Here is a 25,243-nt window from a genome sequence, read left to right on the forward strand (position 1 = left end):
ATTCTCCTGGGGGAAAGACGGGGTTAGATTTCCATGAGTCTTTGGTCAGATTTTCATCAAGTGATCAATACAAAATCATATTTTATGTGTGTTTCTTTCTAAGGACACCTTATTTAATATATAGTATTAGTTTGGTAACATTGATCTCACAAGAACAGCACTATAATTCTTGCCTCAATGAAGATTACCTAAGACACGTCTTTTCTCTGTAAAGTGTACATCATAGCCTTCTTGTACTTCACTGGAGCATTACACTTGGGAACCATTCTAAAAGGCTATATCATGAACAAAACGCATAAAACAGTGGAAAATGTGGCATTACACAGACCACAAAAAGGACACAAGTTTATGGTGTGAAAACTGAAACAAGAAAGCAGCATCTCTTTGTCAGACCCTGGGTGGAGTGTGCACATTGGGTAATTACAGTTATTTGCTACTCTGCACATGTTTGCATATGATCACAACAGTGCCTTGGCGATTAACTTTGGGCTTACAAGCAAATTTTAGCAAGTAAGTGAATTCACAAGTATGGAATCGGAAAATAATGAAGATTGATTTGTATTTTCAAGTGGTCTTCTATTAAAATTGTTTTTATTTTGGTAGGTTTATTTGCAGAGCCAATTTGAATTTTCTGTAGATCTTTATACTGGGATCAATCTATATTGTTCCATGTCTTCCTCCAGAAACAATCACGGCTTTAGAGCAGAAAAAGAAACTCAATGAAATAAGTCTAATCTTGAGCGCTTGCAAGAAGAAAAAGCTCAACTGGGTGAAAGTTTAATGTAGCAAACTGAATAATGCTGAAGTGTCTAAGAGGTAAAAGTTGGGAAAGGACTATGGTAAAATCAGCTAGGGATTAAGGGAAGTGGAGCTAGTGAAGGCAAAAAACAGGTGCAGTGTATGTATGAGAGAGAAAACACATGAAAAATGTAAAAAACAAGAATCTCAGAAATGAATGACATACTAAGGATCCAGATTGGAAAGCACACAGATTAACATGGAATTTCAATGACCAATATGGGGCATAGGGAGTACACTAAATATAAGGTTTATCAAATTGCAAAATAGAAAATGTACTAGTACTTAGGGGTGTCCATAAGGAATCACTTATTGGTCCCCTCAAAGGTCTTATCAGCATATATATGAAGATGTAGTGGTCATAGTTATGACATCTGGCAAAGACATGGAGTTGATGTGCTAGTCTAGGTACTTACTGGAGAGAAAAATCAGGTTTCAAAAAGATCTATGCTCTAGACCAAGACGGAATAGACTGACTTATTCCTTTTACCCAAACTAAACACATTTGTTCTTCTAAGTTTCATTAATTGTGAGTTTAGACCATTCATTTGGGATTGTTCTTCTTTCTTGAGATAAGCCTGTATTGCAGTATGCTTTCCTCTTAGAACTGCCTTCACTGCATCCCACAGGTTTTGTGGTGTTGAGTTGTTGTTTTCATTTGTGTCCACATATTGCTTGATCTCTGTTTTTATTTGATCATTGATTCATTGATTATTTAGGAGCCTGTTGTTAAGCCTCCATGTGTTTGTGGGGTTTTTTGTTTCCTTTGCATAATTTATTTCAAGTTTTGTACCTCTGTAGTCTGAAAAGCTGGTTGGCACAATTTTAGTCCTTCTGAATTTACTAAGTCTCTTTTTATGGCCTAATGTGATCTTTTCTGGAAAATGTGCCATGCCAAGTACTCTGTTCTTAACAAGGCCTACCCTCAGGGAAACTAGCTAACCAGTGCATAGTATACTGGGGTACTATCAGAGCCTAACCAACATGGGGGAAGGGAAATAGCCAACTCCAGTCCTTCCCAAAATTGCAAACTGATGTGCCCAATGACAGGTCACATATCTCTGTGTGATACATTCTCCCACATAAGGTAGGAGAAAAAAAATGAAAAACATTTGTGAAGTTCACAGTTTAGTGGCATAGACTCACTAAAATATTGAGACCTAAGCTTAGTTAGGATTATAGGATGCTCCCCCCTTCTCCCAGAACTCACCACCACATTAAAAAGGCTTATTTACAATAGTTTATTTTACCTACTGCATCATGTCTGGCTATCAGAAAAACATTATAAGGCCTGCCAAAAGACCAAAACACAGTTTGAAGAAACAAAACAATCATTAGAAACATAGACAGCAAGGATACTAAATTATCAGACCAATCATTAAAATAGAATTATTTTAATTTAATATGTTAAATATTTAATAACTTAATATGTTAAAGGCCTAACTGATAAAATAGACTCTATGTAATAATTGATGAGCTGTGTAAGCAGAGAGAGAGAGAAATCCTGAGAAAACCAAAAAGAAGATTAAAAACTCTGCAACAGAAATGCAGAATACATATTATGCCATTAGTAGTGGATTGGCCTATCATTTTCAAACTACAGAACATCAAAGATAAAGAAAAAAACACTGAAAAGAGCTAGAACAGTAACAACAAAAAAGCCTTTATCTATAGCAGAATAAAGATAAGTATATCTGACTTCTTTTAAGATCAAGCAAGCAAGAAGAGACTAGAGTGAACTATTTAAGACATTGAAGATATAAAACCACTAATCTGGAATTCTGTGACCTCCAAATTAACCTTCAAATGTGAAGGAAAGATAAAAACTTCCTAATACAAACAAATATTGAGGGAATTTCCTTCCTGTAGATATGCCTTGCAAGAAATGTTAAAAAAAGTTTTTCAGAGAAAAATAAAATAATATGAATCACAAATCCAGAACTACATAAAGGAAGGATTATCACAAGGAGAATAAATGAAGGGAAAATAAAATGTTTTATTTTCTTTTCCTTAATTGACTGAATAGATAACAGTTTGTCACATCTTATGCATATGTGTGTATACACACACACACACACACACATATGCTTATATATAAGTGAAATGAGTGATAGCAATGACAGTGAAAGGAGGGAGCTATTTGTATTATTTGGTTATGTTATGTATAATACTTGTGAAGTAGTATAATGTTATGTGAAAGTGGACTTGAATTAGTGGTAAATGTACATTGCACATTCTGTCCACTAGAAAAAGTAAAATAAGAATTATAACCAATAAGGTAAGGAGAGAAAATGAAACCATATACAATATTCAATTAAAATACAAAAGGCACAAAAATAATGCAAGACAAAAATAGGAACAAAGAGCAGGGGTAACAAACACAACAGAAACAAATAAGATTGATAATAATCCTGCTACACCAGTGATCACTTTAATGCAAATGATCTGAATACAACATTTAAAAGGCTAAGATGGTTAGAGTGTGTCAAAAAAACAAAAAAGGCTAAGATGGTTAGAGTGTGTCAAAAAACAAGACTCAACTAAGTCATCTACAAGAAACCTAGTTTAAATATAAAGAAACACAGAAATTAAAATTAAATGGATGTGGAAAAATTCACCATACCAACACAAATAAAAAGAAAGCCCAAAGAGCTATATTAATTTTAGACAGAATGACTTCAAAGAAAGGGACAATATCAGGAAAAAAGAGAGGTGTTACATAATAATAAAGGGATCAATCCTCCAAGATGTAAAAATTCTTAACATATATGTGCCTAACAACATAGCATCAAGCTGTGTGAGGTAGAAATGAATAGATTTGCAAAGAGAAATAGATGAATCCACTATTAAACTTGGAGACACCAACACCCATCTATTAGAAATGGACAGATCTAACAGACAGAAAATCAGTAAGTACATAGTTGAACTCAAGAACACCATCAAATCAACTGGATATAATTGACATCTAGAGACTACTTAATCCAACAAAAGCAGAATACACATTCTCAAGTTCACATTGAACATTAACCAAAATAAATCTCATTCTGAGCCACAAAAGATACTTTAATTAATTTAAAGAATAGAAATGTTACAATGTCTGCTTGGACCACAGTGAAAATAAACTAGGCATCAATAATAGAGAGATAACAAGAAATCCCAAAGTAAGTGGAGATTAAGCAACACATTTCTAAATGGCATATGGGTTAAAAAGAAATCTCAAAAGAAGTTTTAAAATATTTTGAACTAAAAGTGTAGCATGCGGCAAAACAGGGCTTGGAAGAACATTTATAGAATTGAATGCAGATATTAGAAAAGAAGGAAGATTGAAAAATCAATAATCTAATAATCAGTGACCTTGAAGGGATTATGCTAAGGGAAATAAGTAAAATAGGGAAAAACAAATGCCATATGATCACATATGGCAGAATTAAAAATAAGTTCTCATAAACACAGAGAATAGAATGGTGGCTGCCAGAGGTGGGTATGGGGGAAGTTGAAATAGGTGAAAGGAGTCAAAAGGTATAAACCTCTAGTTATAAAATCAATAAATCATGGAAATTTATTGTACAGCATGGTAACTATAGTTAACAATATTTAATTGCATACTTGAAAGTTGCCAAGAGATTAGATCTTAAAAGTTCTCATTACAAGAAAAAAGTTCTTTAACTATGTATGCTGACAGATCTTAGTTGGACTTATTTTTATTGCATATTATTAACATATATTAATTATTATATAATCAATAATTTAATAATTTATAGTATATCTGATATCATTTATATTTATGATTATATTGATTATACATAATTACACTAACATATTACATAAGATGATATGTTACTATATTATGTTATTATAGATCATTTCAAGATATATACAAATATCAAACCACTGTATACATGAAACCAGTATAGAGTTTTAGACCAAATATACTTTCATTTTCAAAAAAGAAGAAATATCTAAATCACTCCTTTAAGTTCCCGTATTAGAAAGCCAGAAAAAAGAGCAAATTGAATCTAAAGTAGCAGGAAGAAAAGAATAGTAAGAACTAGAGTGGAAATCTGTGAAACAAAAACAGAAAATCAAAAGAATGATTAATGAATCTAAAAGGTTATGCATTGAAAAGAGCAATAAAACCAATCACCCCCTGGCCAAACTAAAAAAAATAAAGATAAAAATTACTATCAAAATGAAAAAGGGACTATCACTCTAGATGCTATGGACATGAAAAGAATAATAAATGAATACTATGAATGAATTCTTTACCCACAAATTCCTTGAAAGGTACCATTCCTTGAAAGACACAATTCCTTGAAAGATGTAATCTGTCAAATCTCACACAAAGAGAAGTGCACAGTCTGAATTAGGCCTCCACCTATTAAATTGAATCAATAATTACCATCAAAAGAGAGAGGACTAAGTCCAGATGGATTCACTGGTGAATTCTACCAAATGTTTAATGATAAAATTATACCAATTCTCTATAATCACCTTCAGAGGATAGCAGGAAAGAGAATATTTCCTAACTCATTGTATGAGACTAGCACTACACAAATATCAAAACCAGATGAAGACACCACAACAAAAGAAAACTACAGACCAATATTTATCATAAACACAGATACAAAAATCATCAACAAAATGTTAGTAAATTGAATCCAACTGCATAAAAAACTATACACCACCACCAAGTAGGATTTATCCCAAGTATGCAAGCCTGATTTAATATTCAAACACTGATTATTAGGACCCATTGTACCAAGAAGCTAAAAGAGTAAAATCACATCATGTCAGTAGGTGTAGAAAAAAACAATTGACAAAAATTCAACACCAATTCAAAACTCTCAGTAAACTAGGAATAGAGAACTTTCTCAACTTGACAAAGAATATACATAAAATACCAGAAGCTAAAGTCATCTTTAATGGTGGAGAGCTCAAAGCTTTTCCTCTAAGATTAGGTACAAGCAACATGACCTCACTCATCAACCATTTTCAATATCATACTGGAAGTTGTAGCTAGTGGAATAGAGAACAAAAGGAAATAAGAGGGCAGAAGTAGACCCACACAATATAGTCAACTGATCTTTAAGAAAGAAACAAAGACAATAAAATGGATAAAGATAGTCTTTTCAAGAAAAGGAGAAAAGGTGCTGGAACAACAGGACATTCACATGCAAAAAATAAAGAAATAAATTCTAGACACAGACCTTACACCCTTCACAAAATTACGCTCAAAATGTATCATAGTTCTAAATGTAAGATGCAAACCTAGAAGCTCCTAGAAGATAACAGGAGAAAACCTTGATGCCTTTGGGTATGGCAATAACTTTTTTGATACAATACCAAAAGTGCAATCCATGAAAGAAATATTAATAAGCTAGACTTCATTAAAATTAATAACAATTCTCTGCTTCCACTACTGAGAGAAAATATGTGCAATGACATCTTTGCTAACAGATTGTTATCCTATATGTTAAAAGAAAACTATTAACAATAAGAAAAACACACAACCTGATTTAAAAATGAGCCAAAGACGTTAACAGTTGCCTCTCCAGAGAAGATATATACTTGGCAAATAAGTACATGAAAGGATGCTACATAGCATATTTCATCAGGGAAATACAAATTAAAAAAATAAGATACTATTACTCAGCTATGAGAATAAGCAAAATGCAGAATCCTGACAAACACCAAATGCTGGCAAGTGTGGAACAGGAACTCTCATTCATTGTCAGAGGGAATGCAAAATTGCACAACCACTTTGGAAGACTTTTCAGTGGTTTCTTACAAAACAAAATATACACTTACTGTAATATCATGCTCCTTGGTATTTACCCAGATGAGTTGAAAATATATCCACTCAAAAACTTGCACATGAGTGTTAACAGTAGTTCCATTTATAACTGCCAAAGATTGGAAGCAAACCAAGAAATCGTTCAGAAGGTGAATGGATAAACTGTGGTAGATCCAGACAATGAAATGTTATTCAGCACTAAAATAAATGATCTATTATATCATGAGAAGACACTGAAGAACCTTAAATGCATATTACTAAGTGAAAGAATACAGTCTGAAAGGCCACATACTGTTTGATTCCAACTATATGTCATTCTGGAAATGGAAAACTATGCAAACAACAAACAAATCAGTAGATGCCAGGGGTTGGGTGGGGTGAGGGATGAATAGGCAGGGCACTAAGGAATTTTAGGGCAGAGAAAATATCCCATATAATACCATAAAGGTGGATATATATTATTATACATTTGTCTGAACTGATGGAATTTATACCACCAGGAATTAGCTATAATGTAAACTATGGACCTTGGGTGATTATGATCTCTCAATGTAAGTTTGTCACTTAAAACTAATGTACCACTCTGGGGATGTTAATAGCAAAGTCTATGCATATGTGTGTGAGGACAAGGTTATATGGGAAATATCACCACTTTCCTTCCAATTTTGTTTTAATCCAAAAACTGCTTTAAAAAGTAAAGTACTAGTTTTTAAAGAGTGATCCAGATGTTGTACATATTAGTTTTTATATGCCTTTCAAAAGAAATTAATAATACAGGGAGCCTAGAAAAGTTGTTTCTAGATATTAATCCAGATAAATAACTTCTCTTTGAAGTGCTAGTAACTATCCCCCACTAAAATTATCTCTTGTCTAGCTCACCAATAGGAAGGCATTTTGCCATAAATTTAGGCTAACCTTAAGAATTTTTTGAAATTAAAAACTGTCTCAGTAGACTCATCATATAGGTTTAAAATAATAGATTCAAATAACAATATTTACCTGGTAGCTCAAATCTAATAGCCTACTTATTAATTACATAAAATACAATTTATTGTGGAATATGTAGTGCTTAGTTTGGCTACATTAACTTAGCATTTTTTATTACTGTAATTATGATTAATATATAAGCAGAGCATCTCCTAAAGGAATATATTACATATGCATTATCAAGAAGAAAATAGTAGGATAATTGAATGATAAGATAACATAAAGCATGTTGGACAAATAGAAAGGAAAATATGGACTACAATGGCATATGCAAATGTAAATAAATCAGCAATAAACTAAATGATTTAAACAAAAACACTAGATTTTAAAAATTAACTGTATATACTATTTACAGGTAATGCTTAAATATATGTCTAAGGAAGACTGTAAGCAAAAAAGATAGGAAAAGATCTATTTAAGCAGTCACCATAGAATGACGTTGTGGCTATACAGATATAAGATACAGTAGACTGAAAGCACTATTAAAAATAAAGATAAATATTTCATTATGGTAAATAGGTTAAGTTTTCAAAACAATACAAATTATAATTATATGAATTTACTAATGAAGCCTCAGAATAAATAAAGCAAAAGTGGGCAGAAAGAAAAAATATACAAATCTATACTCAGGAAGCTTTAAAATACCTTTTTCAATAACATAGAGAAAGATGACAACCTAATGTATAAGTACATAGAAGATTTAAAGAACAGTATTAACAAACATAACCTGAGATATATATATAGATATATAAATATATTGCTGTATTGGTAATACACATTTTACAAAAGCATAAGTAACAGAATACCAGAATTGACCATACATCTGGCCATAAACCAAGAGACATAAAATTTGAAAAAATTCAATTTACACAGAATATATGACTTGGCCATACTGGAAATAGTTAGAAATTATCAAAAAATATTTTTATAATATTTTAAAATTCCAAGCCACTAATATATACCTAAACTGTGGGTAGTAGTAAATCCTATATATATTGTTTTTCTTATATTTACATACCTATGATAAGTATATAGTCACAGTATTAACAATAACTAACAAACAACAATAACATAATAAAAGAGATTAAAAATAACCAATAATAAAATAGAACAATTATAATATACCATGATAAAAATTATCTGGATGTATTCTCTGCCCCCAAAATACCTTGAGCTGTACTCACTCTTCTTGTGATGACAGAATTGATAAAATGCCTATGTAATGAGGTAAGGTGAGTGAATGATGTAGGCCCTGTGCCACAGCATTGGGCAGCTACTGGGCTTCTGATTATATGTCAGAAGGAGGATCATCTACTTCTAGATCTAGTTGGCCACAGATAACTGAAACCTCAGAAATCAAAACCACCGATAAGGGAGACTTCCCTTATGTTAGAAGGGAGAGATATAGAGGCACAAGGTCTGGTTAGGATTCATTTCAACCTCTATGACATAATTACTCTTTAAAAGCATAATTTGAAAAGTGCATTCCTATAATTCAACTTATATATAACACTTAGAATGGTTCACATCAATTCTACTGCTGGAAAAGATTTAGTTTTCCCACCATATCTTCCATCTTTACTTTTGAGATATTTGACAATTAGAAAAATTCCAGTTTAAAAACCAAAATTTTGGAGGGTGGAGCCAAGATGGCAGCATGAGTAGAGCAGTGGAAATCTCTTCCCAAAACCACATATATTTATGAAAATATAACAAAGAAAACTCTTCCTAGAATAGAGACCAGAGGACACAGGAAAACATCCAGACCACATCCACACTTGCGAGAACCCAGCACCTCACAAAGGGGATAAGATACAAGCCCCAGCCCAGCAGGTCCCAAGCACCCCTCCCACCAGCTCCTGGTGGAAGGAGAGGAGTTGGAGCGGGGAGGGAGAGGGAGCCCAGGACTGCTGAAAACCCAGCCCCAGCCATCTGTACCGGACCAGAGACACAGTACATGAGTGGGGACCTGTATACCAGGGAAACAGGGCAACAAGACCTGTGAGTGGGTCCCTGAAGCCAGTGCCCGGGCACAAAGAAAAATGAACAGCTTTTCTAAAATTATTTATTTAATTTTTTTTTTTTTTTTTTGCGAGTGCTTTTTGGAAGTCTTAAAGGGACAGGGACCCCAAAACCAGACAGAAGCATCCAGGGACACTTAGTCCAGAGGCAGGGAATCTGGGGAACTCTGGGCACCCTAACCCCCTGGGCAGCAGGGAGCACAGAGGCCTCTCATGGACATAAATAGCCTCCCGGCCACTCCCTCTCCAACAGCAGCTCCACCATTTTGGAGCAGAAGCCCGAGCCAGGCCACGCCCACAGCAACAGCGGAGATAAACTCTATAGCAGCCGGGCAGGAATCAGAAGCCCTGTCTGTGTGCAGCTGCCCAGCACATGCCACTAGGGGTCACTGTTCTCCCAGGAGAGGAAGGCCACAAACCAACAAGAAGGGAAGTTCTTCCAGCCATCACTCTTCCCAGCTCTGCAAACTATTTCTATCACCATGAAAAGGCAAAATTATAGGCAAACCAAGATCCAGAGACAACATCAGAGAAGGAGACAGACCTAACCAGTCTTCCTGAAAAAGAATTCAAAATAAAAATCATAAACATGCTGATGGAGATGCAGAGAAATATACAAGAGCTAAGGGATGAAGTCTGGAGACAGATCACAGATGCCAGGAAGGAGATTACAGAAGTGAAAAAAAACTCTGGAAGGATTTATAAGCAGAATTGATAAGATGCAAGAGGCCATTGATGGAATAGAAACCAGAGAACAGGAACACATAGAAGCTGACATAGAGAGAGATAAAAGGATCTCCAGGAATGAAACAATATTAAGAGAACTGTGTGACCAATCCAAAAGGAACAATATCTGTATTATAGGGGTACCAGAAGAAGAAGAGAGAGAAAAAGGGATAGAAAGTGTCTTTGAAGAAATAATTGCTGAAAACTTCCCCAAACTGGGGGAGGAAATAATTGAAGAGACCACGGAAATACACAGAACTCTCAGCAGAAAGGACCCAAGGAGGACAACACCAAGACACAATGCATATAATATACTGCAATGCATATAATAATTAAAATGGCAAAGATCAAGGACAAGGAAAGTGTTTTAAAGGCAGCTAGAGAGAAAAAGTTCACCTTTAAAGGAAAACCCACCAGGCTATCATCAGACTTCAAGACAGAAACCTTACAGGCCAGAAGAGAATGGCATGATATACTTCATACAAAGAAACAGAAGGGCCTTGAACCAAGGATACTCTATCCAGCATGATTATCATTTAAATATGACAGAGGGATTAAACAATTCACAGACAAGCAAAAGTTGATGGAATTTGCCTCCCACAAACCACCTCTACAGGGCATCTTACAGGGACTGCTCCAGATGGAAACACTCCTAGAAAGAGCACAGAACAAAACACCCAAAATATGAAGAATGGAGGAGGAGGAATAAGAAGGCAGAGAAGAAAAGAATTTCCAGACAGTGTATATAACAGCTCAATAAGCGAGCTAAGTTAGGCGGTAAGATACAAAAGAGGCTAACCTTGAACTTTTGGTAACCACGAATTTAAAGCCTGCAATGGCAATAAGTACATATCTTTCAATACTCACGCTAAATGTAAATGGACTTAATGCACGAATCAAAAGACACAGAGTAATAGAATGGATAAAAAAGCAAGACCCATCTATATGCTGCTTACAAGAAACTCACCTCAAACCCAAGGACATGCACAGACTAAAAGTCAAGGGATGGAAAAACATATTTCAGGCAAACATCAGAGAGAAGAAAGCAGGGGTGGCAGTACTAATATCAGACAAAATAGACTTCAAAACAAAGAAAGTAACAAGAGATAAAGAAGGACACTACATAATGATAAAGGGCTCTGTCCAACAAGAGGATATAACCATTCTAAATATATATGCACCTAACATAGGAGCACCAGCATATGTGAAACAAATTCTAACAGAACTAAAGGGGGAAATATACTGCAATGCATTCATTTTAGGAGACTTCAGCACGCCACTCACCCCAAAGGATAGATCCACTGGGAAGAAAATAAGTATGGACACAGAGGCACTGAACAACACAGTAGAACAGATGGACCTACTAGATATCTATAGAACTCTACATCCAAAAGCAACAGGATATACATTATTCTCAAGTGCACATGGAACATTCTCCAGAATAGACCACATACTAGCCCACAAAAAGAGCCTCAGTAAATTCCAAAATAGTGAAATTCTACCAAACAATTTTTCAGACCACAAAGGTATAAAACTAGAAATAAATTCTACAAAGAACGCAAAAAAGCTCACAAAAACATGGAGGCTTAACAACATGCTTCTAAATAATCAATGGATCAATGAACAAATCAAAATAGAGATCAAGGAATATATAGAAACAAATGACAACAACAACACAGAGCCCCAACTTCTGTGGGACGCAGAGAAAGCAGTCTTAAGAGGAAAGTATATAGAGATCCAGGCACACTTGAAGAAGGAAGAACAATCCCAAATGAATAGTCTAACATCACAATTATCAAAACTGGAAAAAGAAGAACAAATGAGGCCTAAAGTTAGCAGAAGGAGGGACATAATAAAGATCAGAGAAGAAATAGACAAAATTGAGAAGAATAAAACAATAGCAAAAATCAATGAAACCAGGAGCTGGTTGTTTAAGAAAATAAACAAAATAGATAAGCCTCTAGCCAAACTTATTAAGAGAAAAAGAGAATCAACACAAATCAACAGAATCAGAAATGAGAATGGAAAAATCATGCCAGACTCCATAGAAATACAAAGAATTATTAAAGACTACTATGAAAACCTATATGCCAACAAGCTGGAAAACCTAGAAGAAATGGACAAATTCCTAGAAAAATACAACCTTTCAAGACTGACCAAGGAAGAAACACAAAAGTTAAACAAAACAATTACGAGCAAAGAAATTGAAACGGCAATCAAAAAACTATCCAAGAGCAAATCCCCCGGCAGGAGGGATTGAACTCGGAATTTTATCAGACACACAGAGAAGACATAATACCGATTATCCTTAAAGTGTTCCAAAAAACAGAAGAGAATGGAATACTCCCAAACTGATTCTATGAAGCCAATATCACCCTAATACCAAAACCAGGCAAAGACCCCACCAAAAAAGAAAATTACAGACCAATATCCTTGATGAATGTAGATGCAAAAATACTCAATAAAATATTAGCAAACAGAATTCAGAAATATATCAAAAGGATCATACACCATGACCAAGTGGGATTCATCCCAGGGATGCAAGGATGGTACAACATTCGAAAATTCATCAACATCATCCACCACATCAACAAAAAGAAAGACAAAAACCACATGATTATTTCCTAGATGCTGAAAAAGCATTTGGCAAAATTCAACATCCATTCATGATAAAACTCTCAGCAAAATGAGTATAGAGGGCAAGTACCTCAACATAATTAAGGCCATATATGATAAACCCACAGCCAACATTATACTGAACAGCAAGAAGCTGAAAGCTTTTCCTCTGTGATCGGGAACAAGACAGGGATGCCCACTCTCCCCACTGTTATTTAACATAGTACTGGAGGTCCTAGACACAGCAATTAGACAAAACAAAGAAATATAAGGAATCCAGATTGGTAAATAAGAAGTTAAACTGTCACTATTTGCAGATGACATGATATTGTACATAAAAAACCCCAAAGACTCCACTCCAAAACTACTAGAACTGATAGCAGAATACAGCAAAGTTGCAGGATACAAAATTAACACACAGAAATATGTAGCTTTCCTATATACTAACAATGAACCAATAGAAAGAGAAATCAGGAAAACAACTCCATTCACAATTGCATCAAAAAAGAATAAAATACCTAGGAATCAACCTAACCAAAGAAGTGAAAGACCTATACCCTGAAAACTACAAGTCACTCTTAAGAGAAATTAAAAGGGACACTAACAAATGGAAACTCATCCCATGCTCGTGTCTAGGAAGAATTAATATTGTCAAAATGGCCATCCTGCCCAAAGCAATATACAGATTTGATGCAATCCCTATCATATTACCAGCAACATTCTTCAACGAACTGGAACAAATAGTTCAAAAATTCATATGGAAACACCAAAGACCCCGAATTGTCAAAGAAATCCTGAGAAAGAATAATAAAATTGGGGGGATCTCACTCCCCAACTTCAAGCTCTACTACCAAGCCATAGTAATCAAGATAATTTGGCACTGGCACAAGAACAGAGCCACAGGCCAGTGGAACAGATTAGAGACTCCAGACATTAACCCAAACATATATGGTCAATTAATATTTGATAAAGGAGCCATGGACATACAATGGGGAAATGACAGTCTCTTCAGTAGATGGTGCTGGCAAAACTGGACAGCTACATGTAGGAGAATGAAACTGGACCATTGTCTAACCCCATACACAAAAGTAAATTGAAAATGGATCAAAGACCTGAATGTAAGTCATGAAACCATAAAACTCTTAGAAAAAAACATAGGCAAAAACCTCTTAGACATAAACATGAGTGACCTCTCCTTGAACATATCTCCCTAGGCAAGGAAAACAACAGCAAAAATGAACAAGTGGGACTATATTAAGCTGAAAAGCTTCTGTACAGCAAAAGACACCATCAATAGAACAAAAAGGTACCCTACAGTATGGGAGAGTATATTTGAAATGACAGATCCGACAAAGGCTTGACATCCAAAATATATAAAGAGTTCACCCACCTCAACAAACAAAAAACAAATAATCCAATTAAAAAATGGGCAAAGGAACTGAACAGACAGTTCTACAAAAAAGAAATACAGATGTCCAACAGACACATGAAAAGATGCTCCACATTGCTAATTATCAGACAAATGCAAATTAAAACCACAATGACATATCACTTCACACCAGTAAGGATGGCTACCATCCAAAAGACAAACAACAACAAATGTTAGCGAGGTTGTGGAGAAAGGGGAACCCTCCTACACTGCTGGTGGGAAAGTAAATTAGATCAACCATTGTGGAAAGCAGTATGGAGGTTCCTCAAAATGCTCAAAATAGACTTACCATTTGACCCAGGAATTTCACTCCTAGGAATTTACCCTAAGAATGCAGCACTCAAGTTTGAAAAAGACAGATGCACCCCTATGTTTATTGCAGCACTATTTACAATAGCCAAGAATTGGAAGCAACCTAAGTGTCCATCAGTAGATGAATGGATAAAGAAGATGTGGTACATATACACAATGGAATATTATTCAGCCATAAGAAGAAAACAAATCCTACCATTTGCAACAACATGGATGGAGCTAGAGGGTATTATGCTCAGTGAAATAAGCCAAGCGGAGAAAGTGAAATACCAAATGATTTCACTCATCTGTGGAGTATAAGAACAAAGGAGAAACTGAAGGAACAAAACAACAGCAGAATCACAGATCCCAAGAATGGACTAACAGGTACCAAAGGAAAAGGGACTGGGGAGGATGGGTGGGTAGGGAGGGATAAGGGGGGGAAGAAGAAAGGGGGTATTATGATTAGCATGCATAATGGAGGGGTATGAAAAAGGGGAGGGCTGTACAACACAGAGAAGACAAGTAGTGATTCTACAACATTTTGCTGTGCTGATGGACAGTGACTGTAAAGGGGTTTGTGGGGGGGAGTTGGTATAGGGGAGAGCCTAGTAAACATAATATTCTTCATGTAATTATAGATTAATGATAACAAAAAAAAAAAGAAAGAATAGGGGGATTACTCCCTGATAGGATAAAACTAACTGTAAATCAACGATTAATGCATGCCTTAAATATCCTTAATTTTGATCATTTAAGTGGTGTCAGATGATCACCTATGGAAATACATTTTTCTGATAATATCCCTTTCTCTTTAAAAAAAAGCAGTTCTTGTGTGGTGATCTCCAATAAGTTCTTCACAATGTTATAAGGGGTATATCAAAGGGTGGGCAAAGGGTTTGTTTGTGTTTATACAGAGGATCAAAGCCTAATTTGGCTATCCAGAAAACGAATTAAGATATGATATGAAGAAGAACTTCCAACATCAACATTCTCTGGAAGAGTCATTCCAGAAGATGATCTTCCAAAAATTCGACAAAGATCCTGGCGCTGTTGCAGTTGTAGCTGCATTCATCCCACTGGTTCCTGTACTTGCCATTGGAATGAAGAAGGAGATATCTAAGCTGGCCTGTGCATAGTAAAACAACAAATTTGACTGGATCTATACTGTCAGAACCCAACAAAAAATTAGGAGAAGTTGCAGTTGCAGCGCTCCAAAATCTTGCGACTATAGACTATCTACTGTTAAAAGAACATATGGGATGTGAACAGTTCCCAGGAATGTGTTGTTTTAACTTGTCTGATTTTTCTCAAACTATTCAAATTCAGTTAGACAATATCCATCATATCATTGATAAGTTTTCACAAATGCCTCGGGTGCCTAACTGGTTTTTTGGTTTCACTGCAGATGGCTGGTAATTGTAGGTCTGCTTTGGTTATGTAGCTGTATTCCTATTATGTTCATGTGTGTGTGCAATTTAATTAGTAGTTTAAAACCTATACATGCTTATGTTACTCTACAAGAAGATATGTCAAAGAAATAATCAGTCTTCCCATGTCTTCTTCCGTCTGCTACTTCTATAGCTTTTCTTCTTCCTTCCTAATTACAACCCTTAAGTAGAATTCGTGCTCATATCGAAATTACCTAGTATCATGATTCTTCCAAGTGGTAAAGATACCTCAAGACAAATGCTGGGCATAGAAGCCACAGGGCATAAATCTGCAAAGAAGTAAAAAGCTAACCTTTTCAAACAACATGGCTTCTCTCTCACTTACCAACTTTACATTTCCCTGTATGGCCCCAGAAGATGACTGGTTAGCCAGAGGCGGTAAGATTCCTCAAGGGAGGAACAACCTAAGACAGGCACAGTCACAGGGGGGCCATCAGGTGAGAAATTGGGGATCAACAGAGGTGAGGCTTAGAACCTCAACCCCCCCCCCCTGTTTTGAGAGAAATCTTCTGCATCTGTGGATGTTTTGTTGCCCTTGTCTAGCTTGGATTAATACTTAGTCTATAGGCACAGACCTGATCATGTATATTTGCCCTCTTACAGTACTAAACTATGTTTTCTACCTTTATCTTGCATCTACCTACCACTTCAGCATTTTATTAAAAAAATAATAATAATAATAATAAGGGAGAAATGTGGGATTCACATATAAATCAAGTATAAAAATCAAACGAATAATCGTAATTGACCTGATTGTTTATAGTTCATGCTGCGTGATCAAAACCAAAAGTTTCTGTGATGACTGCCCTTGCACTGTTCACCATGTAAGAACTTATTCACTATGTAAGAACTTGTTCACCATGTAAAAACTTGTTCGTTATGCTTCAAAAGATTCGAGACTGTTGAGAATTAGGCATGGGGTTGATTAATGATTGTGCATTAAGTCCCCTATACAGAATTTTATTGTTGTTAACAACCAAATGATCAATAAATATGAGAGACGCCCTCTCAAAAAGAAAACATATATACATCCTGCTAAAAACATCACCAATTCACAAAGCAGGAACAGAAGAAACTACAAAAAAAACCAGAAGACCATCAGTAACATGGCAGTAATAAATCCTTACTTAGCAACAATTATTCTAAATACAGCTGTTTGAAATTTTCCAGTTAACAGAGACTGTCCATATAGAAGAACACAAAAGCCAACTATACTTTATCAGATAGAGCTTTACTTAAGATGTTAAGACTCATAGGCTGAAAGTAAAAAGATAGAAAAAATATTCCATGAAAATGGAAACAAAAAGAGGGCAGAGGTAGCTCTATTTACTTCATACGAAATAGACTTTAGTCAAAAAATGTAAAAAGACATAAATGTCATTATATAATAAAAATGTGGTCAGTTCATTAAGAGGATAAACAAAATATGTATGCATCCAATATTGGAACACCTAATTATATTAAACACTTATTAACATATCTCAGTGCAAAAATACACTGCATGAAAAAACAGAAGGTGTCTTCAATACCCTACTTTCAACAATGCATAGATTATTCAGACAGGAAAATCAAAAAGAAAATAATGGACTAGAGCTATGCTTTGGACCAAATGGACCTAACAGACATACAAAATATTCCATCCAACAGTAGCAGAATGCACATTCTTTGCACAGAATGCACATTCTGTGGGATAGATTATATGTTAAATCATAAAACAAGTCTTAACAAGTTTAAGAATATTGAAATCAAATCATGCATTTCTAGCCTCAATCGTATGGAACTAGAAATCAATTAGAAAAAGAAAATTGAAAACCTGACATACATGTATAAATTAAATAACACCCTGACAAACAACTAGTGAAAGAACAAATGAAAAGAGATATCAAAAAATATCATGAGTCAAATGCAACTGGAAATACAATATACCAAAATTTATGGAATGCAGCAAAATCAATTTAAGAGGGAAGTTTGTAAAAATAAATGCCTACATTAAGAAAAAGGAAAGATTTCAAATAACAACCTAACCTTACTCTTCAATGAACTAAGAAAGAAACAACAAACAAAGCCAGATGTTAGGAGGAGGAAAGAAACAATAAAGATTAGAGCAGGAATGAAATAAAAAGCAACAAGAAAGATGATAGGGAAGATAAAGTAAACTAAGTTGGTTTTTGTAAAGATATAAAAAACTGAAAAACCTCCAGCTGTGCTAAGTACAAAAGACAGAGAACATATTAAAAGGGTCACACATCAAGATCAAGGAGAATTCATCCCTGGGATAAAAAACATGGTTCAATATTCACAAATCACACACAATTAACAGAATGAAGGATCAAAAGAAAAATCATATGATCATCTTAATAGATTCAGAAAGAAGCACTTTACAAAATTCAAAGTCCTTTCATATGAAAACTCTGAGTGAATAAGTTATAGAAAGAATTTACCTTTCCAATAAAATTATATATATGATGCAATATTATTGTCAAAAAAGGAAGGACTTCTTGGATTTATGACAATATAGTTGGACATCGATGGCATTATGCTCAGGAAAGAAGTCAGGTAGAGAAGGACAAAACACTGTATAATCTCAATTATGGTGGAATTAAAAAAACTCATAAAAACAGAGTAGATTGGTGATTGCTAGAGCTGAGACAGTGGAAGAAATGGATGAAGGTATTGATAGGGCACAAATATTCACTTTCAAGATGAGTACGTTCTAGTGATCTGATGTACACCATGGTGACTATAGTTAAAAATACTTTATGTTTTACTAGAATGTTGATAATTGAATAGATCTTAAAATTCATCACAAAAAATGTTAAGTAGGTGACATAATGGTTGTCAACTAATCATACTGTATAATAATTTCACAATATGTAAGTGAAAATAATCATCACATTGTTAACCTTAAAATGCTTAATGTATCAATTATATAGCAATAATGCCAGAAAAAATGTTTAAATAATACCCTTTGCTAAATAAAGTAGCCAGTTACAAAAAAGCATACAATGTATAACTTCATTTATATGATATGTTCAGTTTAGGCAACACTCTAAGACAGAAAGTAGATTAAAAGTTACCTAGGGCTGGAGATGCAGAAAAAGGGATTGCCATCCACAGGGTAAAAGTTTCCTTTGGGAGTCATGAAAGTGCTCTAAAATTGATTGCCATGATGGTTGCACAATTCTGTGAAGCTACTGTGAACTACTGAATTGTACACTTTAATGTTGGCAATTTTACTGTTTGTGAATTACATGTCATTAAAGTTTTTATAAACAAAACAAATATCTCTTGAACCATCATTTCCAAGAAATTCTGATTCTGTTGTATCATATTTATTTCTAGTTCTTGATTTAAGGAGAAAACAGACACAGTCACATTTCACTTGCCACCATTCTTAAAACACCTCTAAGATACATAAGACAGACCACTTCATATTCAAGGTCATTGACTCTTAGCTTGATGATGGCTATTATAATAGTAACACAAACATGAATTACATCCATGTACAAGCAAGATCATCTACCTCTTTTTGCTTTTTCCACTTGCCATCCAAATGCTCTGTTCATATAATATATTTACTTGGAGGAGGAGGAGTTATATATAAACTTCCTGACTGATTTCTCCCTGATAGAAGCACCAGCAATGCTACAAGGGGACAGAAATTTGAAGAGAGACATTGTTCTCCACCAGGATGTCTATGAAATGGATTTCAGTTCCTCTGCTGCTACAGCTGGCTTGTTACTTCAGCTCTGGGAACTGTGGAAAGGTGCTGGTGTGGCCCACAGAATACAGCCACTGGATCAACATAAAGGCAATGCTGGATGAACTTGCCCAGAGAGGCCATGAAGTGGTTGTTCTGGCATCTTCAGCCTCCATTCTTGTTGATTCCACCAAATCACCTGCTATTAAATTTGAGATTTATCCTACATCTTTAACCAAGTCTGATTAGAGGATTTATTTAGGCACAATATCAGAAGATGGACATATGATTTTCCAAAAGATACATTTTGGACATATTTCTCACTACTGCAAGAAATTGCATTTATTTATAGTGATTGCATTGAAAAGCTCTGTAGAGATGCAGTTTTGAACAGAAAACTTATGACGAGGCTGCAAGAAATCAAGGTTTGATGTCATTCTTGCAGATGCCATTGGACCCTGTGGTGAGCTACTGGCTCAGCTACTTAACACACCTTTAGTGTACATGCCCACTTCTCTCCTGGCTATGAATTTGAAAAGTACAGTGGAAGCCTTTCTTTCCCTCCATCCTATGTACCTGTTGTTTTGTCAGAATTAAGTGATAAAATGACATTCATAGAGAGAGTGAAAAATATGATGTATGTGCTTTATTTTGACTTTCGGTTCCAAATATTTAATGAGAAGAGGTGGAATCAGTTTTAGAGCAAAACAATCAGTAAGTCGTATTTTTTAGTAGGTAATACAAAGTCCCATCTTTCCTAGGGACATGGAAAGTAAGTTTGTATAAATACAGAGTCAGAAAAATTTGGCTTTTATATTTAAAATGATATTTCAATCTCACAAATATTATGGGAAGGCTTATACCATAGGTTAGGTATGAACCTTGGGGTCCATTATTAGCACAGGACATTCCAGGAAGTCAAAACCCACAAATCAAAGCACTGAGAATTTCTTGAAGCAATTATATATCCATTCTTTGTTTGTAATATTCTTTATTTTTTCATTTTTTAAATTTATCTTGGTATTTGATTATCCCTTTATTAAAAATGGGGTCAAAATTATTAGCCATCATATACTTTATTTTTTGAGCAGTTTTGAGTTCACAGCAGTATTGAGTACAGATTTCCCATATATCTCCTGCCCCAACACATGCATAGAATCCCCAGTTATCAACATCTCCCACCAGAGGGGACTATTGTTACAACTGTTGGATCTACACTGACACATTAGCCTCTGAAGTGCATAGTTTACATTAGAGCTCATTCTTGGTGTTGTACATTCTATGGGTTTCCACAAATTTATAATGACATGTATCCACCACTATTATATCATACAGAGTAGTTTCACTGTCCTAAAAATCCTCTGTACTGTGCCTATCTGACATATACATTTCACTATACTTTTTTCCATCTTTAAGAAAAGGCACTAGAGATTTCACTAACAATCTTGATCAAAGTAGACATGTAGATTGAGGAGTTATATATTGCTAGCACCACTATTGCAGAGCATTGAAAATATTCTTTCACTTGTTCTTCTTCAATTTTTTTATTTAAAGATTAAACTGTTTTGCCATATTAGCAGGATTCTTTGACAATAGATATAATAACTGTACTCCAGACTCCAGAATCTATAATTTGAGGTTTCTAATTATTATGCATTAATTCACAAATACCTACAAATCATGTTTTAAAGGCCTAAAATCTTGTCAAAAGGTGGACATATACATTATTAGTCTATATGTTTTGAAAACTGTCCCTCCATTAAATAAAAAATGAACCAAAATTAAGGTGAAGGCAAAATTAAGATCATATCTATTTCCATACCTTTTCAACATTTTATTTGCAAATATTTTTATTTAATACACAAATATTATTAAGCTCCTAACATGAACCAGTGCAGCCATAGGCACAAAGAAGTGAGCCAGACTTTTCTTGGAAAAAACTTGTTTTCTTGGAAAACCTATGATCAAGAAAATAGCTTGCTAAACTGTAGAAACTAGACTGAGTACTCTAGGGAAAGGTGTTTCCATGGGTGTGATGGGGTTAATTGACTTGGGAGATGAAATTGTTTAAATTTGCATGTGTTAGTTTTGTAACTTATAAATAAATGCCTGTTTAATTCTATAGTGGCATAGACTCAATAACCGCTTATGACTGTGAATGTACTGATGTGCTATTTGTGATGAAAGTGCCTTAAACTTTGTCTTGTGTGTGTGTGTGTATATATATATATATACATATATATATTATAAAACATATCTTATATATATTTCTATAATATATATGTGTATTATCAAACCATGCTCTGTCTTATTTTATTTATATATTTTTTATATTAAGTATATATAATACAATGCACAGACCTTAGTACACAGCTTGATGAATACACTCAGGTAACCATTGCCCAGAGCAATATATCAAAAATTCTCACTAATTTTTCCCCTTCACATATTTCACACATTCCCCTACCACTCTCCCCTATGGCAACCACCACTCTGTTCTCTGTGACTGTAAGTCTGTTTCTGTTTTGCTTATGTGTACATTTGTTTTGGTTTTTCATATTACACATGTAAGTGAAATCATAGGGTATTTGTCTTTGACTTATTTCACCTAACATAATACACTCTAGGTCATCCATGTTGCTGCGAATGGCACAAATATGTTATTTTTTGTAGCTGAGTAATATTGTGTTGTGTATGTGTGCCACATCTTTTTATCCATTCATCTATCGATGGACATATAGGTTGCATCCATTTTTTAGAATGAACATAGTAGTTCTAGGGATTAGAGATTTTGTTTTCTTCAGATAAATTTCCAGAAGTGGAATTGCTTGGCATTTCTATTTTTAGTTTTATGAGGAAATGTCATACTGCTTTCTATAGTGCTTGCAACACGTTGCAAATCCACCTGAAGTGAATGAGGTTCCCTTTCATCCACATCCTTGCCAACACTCCTTGTTTCTTGCCTTGCTGATATGAACCATTCTGACTGGTGTGAGGTGACATCTCATTTTGGTTTTGATTTGCATTTCCTTGGTGATACATGTAATGAGCATTATTTCATTTGTCTGTCAGCCATCTGTGTTTCTTCTTTAGGTAAATATCTATTCAGGTCCTCTGCCCATTTTCTAACTAGATTATTTGTTTTTTTGGTGTTGAGTTGTATTAGTTCTGTATATATTTTGGATATTAACCCCCTATTGGATATATCATGTGAAAATATATTTTCCCATACAGTAGGTTGCCTTTTCATTTTGTTGATGGTTTCCTTTGCTGTATAGACACTTTTTAATTTGATGTAGTCTCACGTGTTTATTTTTGCTTTTGTTTTCCTTGCCTGGGAAGATATAGCCAGAAAAACATTACTAGTGCTGATGTCCAAGAATTTACTGCCTATGTTTTCTTCTAGGACGTTTATGGTTTCATGTCTTACATATAGGTCTTTAATCTATTTAGAGTTTCTATTTGTGTATGATGTAAGACTGTAATCCAGTTTCATGCTTTTGCATGTAGTCTCCCAGTTTTTCCAATACCATTTATTGAAAAAACTATCTTATCCCCACGGTAATATTCTTGCCTCCTTTGTCATATATTAAATGACCATATAGGTGTGGCTTTATTTCTGAGCTCCCATTCTTTTCCACTGGTCTATGTATCTGTTCTTGTGACAGCATAATATTGTTTTGGTTATTGTGGCTTTGAAGTATTATTTGAAAGCAGGGCATATGATACCTACAATTCTTTCTCAGTCTTTGCCTATCAGGGGTCTTTTTTGGTTCCATACAAATTTTAGGATTATCTGCTCTAGTTCTGTGACAAATGCCTTTGGTATTTTGATAGGAATTGCACAGAATCTGTAGATTGCTTAGGGAAGTATGTCTATTTTAATCATAGTAATTCTTCCTATACATGAGAATGGAATAACTTTCCATTTATTTGTGCCTTTAATTTATTTCATCAGTGTCATAGTTTTTAGGGTACACATTTTCATCTCCTGGATTGAATTTTTTTTAATTAAGTTATTTTATTATTTTTGATGTAATTGAAAAAGGGACTGATTTCTCAACTTCTCTTTCAATTAGTTCATTATTTGTATATAGAAACAAAAAAGATTTCTGTTCATTGCTTTTGTATTCTGAGACTTTACTGAATATTTATTAATTCTAGTAGTTTTTTGGTGGAGTCTTTAGGGTTTTCTATTTATAATATCATGTCCTCTACAAATAATGACAATTGTACTTTTTCCTTACCAGTATGTATGCCTTTTATTTCTTTTCTTATCTAATTACTATGGGTAGAACCTCCAAGGCTATGTTGAATTAAAGTTGTGGGAATGGGGCACCCTTACCTTGTTTCTGATCTTAGAGGAAAAGATTTTGGCTCTTTACCATTAAGTATGATGTTAGGTGAAACCACAGATATTTTTAAACATTTTTTACTACATTTTTCCAAACTACTTTCTTAAAATTCCCTAGTATATTCATATTACATTGTTCTCATCTCCTCTACCTTTTATTTTTTTCCTTTCAGGAAGACCAACTACACTTTATGAGTTAATGGGGAAAGCTGATATGTTGCTCATTAGAACGTATTGGGACTTTGACTATCCTCACCCAATCTTACCCAATTTTAAGTATGTTGGAGGCCTCCACTGCAAACCAGCTAAACCTCTGCCTAAGGTACCTGATTCCTTTTTTGTTTTGTTGTATTTGCTTTGAGGCATTTATTTCACCAGTATTCTGACTTAAAAGAAAGACCACTCCTTAACAATATGAATATGTGTCCCAACAATATTGCAATCAAACCTAACATTTCTTTGCTGTCATTTCAGCATTTAAACAATTCCTCATTTGAGATTCCAGGGTCTGGTATCTTACAGCATTAAAGGAATTGCTTAGCCTATTAAATCAGGTAATTTCTACTATACATCATATGTGGACAAAATCTCTGTAAAGCTCTCTTGGGGAACATGGTTTTCAACATCATAGCTGACTAACAAAATGAGCACAGAGAAAATGTACACTGCATATATGATAAGGACCATAAATTCTGAATATTTAATAAATAACAAATAATTTTGACCACTTATATCTGAAAACTGCCATAGTATAAAATTGCAAACGATTCTGTTAGCATATAAGATGATGTTCCTCATGGAGGAATGCAGTAATCTCATGTTTTAAATTGACATTGTATCTTTAAGACATAATTTAAAAGCAAGCATCCTTTATCAAATTATTTTATGGTCTCTTAATCATGTTTATTTGACAGCAAGAGAAAACTAAGATCCTATTCAAGAGTTAATCTAGTTTGAGTTTGATGACAGTATGTTTAGCTATATGTGGTAATTACCACAGATCTAAAGCTTGAGGTAAAATTAGTAAATGTTCTATTCAATCTAATGAATCAATCTATTGTTTTTTTTTCCAGCTT

General features: G+C 34.4%; 1 pseudogene; it reads left to right on the top strand.

The window, feature by feature from the left end:
• Positions 1-18,559: 18,559 nt before the first annotated feature.
• On the top strand, positions 18,560-24,893 carry LOC140849619 (UDP-glucuronosyltransferase 2B31-like; annotated as a pseudogene).
• Positions 24,894-25,243: the final 350 nt, after the last annotated feature.

This window comes from Manis javanica, chromosome 5 (assembly GCF_040802235.1).
Source record: "Manis javanica isolate MJ-LG chromosome 5, MJ_LKY, whole genome shotgun sequence".
NCBI classification, from domain to species: domain Eukaryota; kingdom Metazoa; phylum Chordata; class Mammalia; order Pholidota; family Manidae; genus Manis; species Manis javanica.